Raw genomic sequence first — 4,694 nt, 5'->3', positions numbered from 1 at the left:
ATTATTACTTCTTTGGATATACAGTCTGTGGCTTCTTCATTTAGACTGTATATGAGTATGGAGCTTGTCCAGAAAACATATGGAGGAAATAAAAAATATATGAATTACCAGAGTTTTATGATGGACTTCATTCGAACCAATTATATATTCATTTTAGTGTTATATAAAAAAGGAAATAAATATTGAATATTAGGTAATAAATTATTAAAGTGCCTGTGCTGATTCTCTTTTATTACTTATGTTTTATTTTATTTATTTAGTGCAAGAGTGTAAAAATAACATTAATGTGCCTTAAGAGTAGTGCATAGGATAATATCCATACATAATAAAGGAAGGTGAAAACAAAAAGTGTTTAGGGTTTATATGAGTGAATATTTAGAATGACAGCTGTTTTACTGGTTTAGGAACTTTTTACGTGCATACATTGTCTCTACAGCACCTAGTCTTCTCCGGAGGTCGCCCTCCCCGATACTGGCCAGGCCCATAAAAATGCTTAGCTTCCACGATCGGACGAGAGTGGGCGTTCCATTTTGGTATGGCTGTAGTCTACTTAGCACCAGTTCACCAGAAATTTTTTACAACTGTAAGATGGTCTAGAAATAAGAAGAGAGCGCCATTCCCAAACACCACAGTGTTTATTATAAGGGAGAAAGAAAGAAGGGGGGGGGGGGGGGAAGGGGGGTAGTATCAAAAAGGTACTTAAAGAAAAGGAGAAATTTCGTAGCTTTCGTTAAATCCAGCCGGATGCATCGTCCTCAATTGAAATATCCAAAACATCTCCCTTCTGGATAGCAGGTTTGCCAGATCGCCACTTCTTTCGCCAAGTGTGACATGTTCTATGGCTTTGTATGTTAAGGCCTCAGGATTGGAATTGTGGTGTAGCAGGAAATGTTTAGAAACTGCATGTGCTTCCACCTTATTTTTGATGTTTCGAACGTGCTCTTGAATCCTTAGTTTTAACTGTCTTTTTGTCTTCCCAATATATTTTTTACCACAGTCACATTCCAAAAGGTAAATCACAGATGTTGAGTTGCAGTTCATGTATTCTTTTATCTTGAATTCTTTCATATCACCTGTTGCAGAGAAAGTCTTTCGATTTGGGTGTACATATTTGCAGGTATTGCAGTGTCCACACTTATAGCTACCTACACACCTGATAAGAGGTTCTTTCTTGTTGTTTATGGGTCTCAGCATGCTCGGTGCCACTAAGTCCTTAAGATTTTTTGACTTCTTAAAAATGATTTCAGGTTGTGGTGGTAATATGTCTTTTAAAACAGGGTCCATTAAAAGAATGTTCCAGTGAGTTTTCATTGATTGTCGGATGATTTTCTCATGTCTGCTGTAAGTCGTGATAAAGGCAGTAGAGTCTTTTTTCTTTTCCCTTTTCTTGTATGTTAGGAGGTCATTTCTCACCAAAGTTCTTGTTTTATTGACCGCCTTGTCAAGAATGTTCGTGGGATATTTCTTATCCAGGAATCTGTTTCTGTATTTCTCCAATTGGTTGTTGCATTCCTCTATTTCGCTACAATTCCTTCTGATTCTATGGAACTGTGAATAGGGGATATTATTTTTCCACTGTTTTAAGTGATTACTCCTGTAATCCAAGTAGCTATTGGTATCCACCGGTTTGATGTAGTTCCTCGTGATGATGCTATTTTCTTTCCCCACCAGGATGAGATCCAAAAATTCAATTTGTTCCTTGTCAGTTTTTGAAGTAAATGTGAGATTCAATTCATTGTGTGCCAGGTATTCAATAAAAAAATTGTTAAAATCTTCTATTGTGCCGTCCCAGATCATCAGGATATCATCTATATATCGCTTGTAAAACACAATAAAATTCTTAAAAGGGTGGTCATTGTAGATGTATGTTTCCTCCCATTTTCCCATAAATAAATTAGCAAAACTTGGTGCGAAAATAGTTCCCATAGCGGTTCCGCAGCTTTGTAAATAAAAATTGTCTAAAAATTTAAAATAATTATGGGTTAAAATGAAGAACATGATGTCACAGATAAATTGTCTGTGGGAATCAGTCATTGAAGGATCATTGTCCAGATATTCTTTGCATGCTGCTACACCCTTTGTATGTTCGATACATGTATAAAGTGCTTGCACATCGATTGTGACCCATAAATATGTTGATTTCCATTCGATGTCTTTGACTGAATTGAGTACTGCGGTTGTATCCTTGAGGTATGATGGTAATTGGGTTACATATTTCCTGAGGAAAACATCTGCATATTCGGAAAGATTTGAAGTAAGAGAATCTATACCGGCCACTATTGGTCTGCCTGGTGGGTTTGTGATTGATTTGTGAATTTTTGGTAAGAAGTAAAATATCGGGGTAACGGGGTAGGACTGCATTAAAAACTGGTATTCCTCCTTTGTTAAAATGCTGGTACGTAGTCCATTTAAAAGTAGTGATCGAAGATCTTCCAGATAATCTTCTTTTGGATCTTTTTGTAATATTTTGTACGATTTAGTGTCGCCCAATAGTCTCTTGGCTTCTGTTACATATTTTTCTCGATCCATGATCACTAAACCCCCCCCCTTTATCAGCTTGTTTGATAATGATCTCAGTATTCTTTTGTAGTTTCTTTAATGCTTCTCGTTCTTTATTGGAGAGGTTTTTTTCCTGGATAGGTTCTACTTCTGAATCACATAGATCCTTTTTCACTAGGTCGTAGAAGATACTTAAATGGCTCCCCTTGGATTCCAACGGGTAGTACTTCGATGGTGGTTTTAGTCCTGATTTTGATTGGGTAGTTGAGTTGTCATAATTTCTGAGAATGGCGTCTTCTTTCTTTAGGAAGTGTCGTTTCAATGTTAATTTTCGTACGAACTTGTTGAGGTCTATAAAAGTTTCAAATTTATTCATGCCGCTGGTTGGGGCAAAGGATAGGCCTTTATTTAGCAAGGAAATTTCCGGTTGTGAGAGAGTATGTTGTGAAAGGTTGAAGATGTCCTTAATTAATGGTTTTGATGTAGAAATGTCCGCTTTTTGAGTTCTCTTCCTCCTGCCGCCCCGCCTTCCTCGTCTTCTATAAACCGTCTTTTTAGGGGGGAGGCATGTCTGATATCTTCCTTTATCTGGTTCTTCATATTGTCCTTTGGTCTTGTGCCTGTGCTTGGGGATAAAAAATCATTGTCACTCTGGGATCCCCTTCTTTGTAATATTGAAAACCTGTTTTTGGTTGTGGTTCCAAATTTTGGGTCATTAGGGGTGTCTTGATTTTTATTCCTAGATCGGTCATTGGGTATCGTTTTCCAGTACTGTTTGGTAGCTTTGTTCTGATATGATCCTGGAGCTCTAAATCTGCTCCAATTCTTGATCTTCCCTTGCTCATAGTCTTCTTTATCCCGTAAGAATTTCTTTTCTTTCCCTTTAATTACTTCCTCCTCTATTCGTTCCATTTTCTTACTTAATACTTTTCCATTGATGATGCAGTCCTCCTTATCTTTAAATTTGTCAATTTCTGCTTCCTTCTCTTTAATGGATGATTCTAACTCCATCAGTATATTCTTTTTCTCCATAATTAATAATTTCATGAGATCAATGGAGCAGGTGTGTAGGATAGCATCCCATTTTTCCATGAATTCAGTGTTATTATTTCCAAAAGTAGGTTGTTTAGTCACCCTCAATCCTCTAGGGATTCTAGCTACTGAAATGTAATGTTCTAAACCTTTGACGTCCCACCAAGCTTTCACCTCTTTTGTGAGAAGTCTCTCAATCCCCCAAAAAAGGTCATCTAGGTCACATGGGGGGGTGGGTGTGTCCACGGTTTTATTTTCATTAAATATTCTCTGACATAGGTCATTTCTTTTTGTAGTGCGTTCGTTGTTCCTAAACATGTTTGTGAGGAGAAACTCCCACCAGGCAGCTGATTTTTAGTAATACCGAGAAAGATTTGTAAACAACAAGAAAAAATAGCGCCACTTGTGGTAGGTTGGCCCTCACTGCAAATGTAAAATGTATGTCCAAATTTTACACTCCCTTGGTACAAAGGGTGTCAGCTGGCCCCAAAAATAAAAACAGCAGTGGTAAATTGCTGTAAAAAATGTTGTAAAAAGCCAAGAAATTGGGTGCGAGCGACCAATGGTGTCTATATTAAAGGAACGTAAAAAGGATTGTATATAAAAAAGACGTATTTATTTTTGCACGATAAAAAGGAGGGGGAGGGTAATACACTGTGGTTTATAAAAAATTCATAAAACACAACAATTAATATAAAAATGGAGTACAAAGTAGAAGGAATGAAAAAAGGTACAAGGTGCATATCAATTGGTAGTATATATATAAAAAAAATGCTTATCTTAGGTACAGGAGGTAGGTCTGAGAAAGATCATGGAGTGCCCAACGCGTTTCGTCCTTCAGGACTTCATGAAGGGTGGTGTGGTACTGAGACAAAGCTCCTATTTATACCACTATCAATTAAACTATGTATGACATCACTTCCTCCCAGAGTGATGTTCAGGGAAAACCACATATTTTGTATGTTTTCAAAATTAGACAAATTATATGTAGGTAATGGGTGTCTTAAGAACAGAGCTAGTTTCCGATTCCTGAGTGCGGTTCACGATGCATCGCGGTTCCGGGTTCCTGTATGCAACGTGACATCCGGTGAAGTGTACGACAATTTCCGGGACAAGACACTGCGCGGGAGTCAACGCAAGCGCAGAAGGACCATTAAAGAGAC

The 4,694-nt window shown here is 37.6% G+C and overlaps 1 pseudogene; it reads right to left on the bottom strand.

Moving 5' to 3' along the window:
• Positions 1-427: 427 nt before the first annotated feature.
• Positions 428-547, bottom strand: LOC134952416 (5S ribosomal RNA; annotated as a pseudogene).
• Between the last annotated feature and the right edge of the window lie 4,147 nt (positions 548-4,694).

Source organism: Pseudophryne corroboree, chromosome 1 (genome assembly GCF_028390025.1).
Source record: "Pseudophryne corroboree isolate aPseCor3 chromosome 1, aPseCor3.hap2, whole genome shotgun sequence".
NCBI classification, from domain to species: Eukaryota; Metazoa; Chordata; class Amphibia; order Anura; family Myobatrachidae; genus Pseudophryne; species Pseudophryne corroboree.
This window is presented reverse-complemented; position numbering and strand designations above follow the sequence as displayed.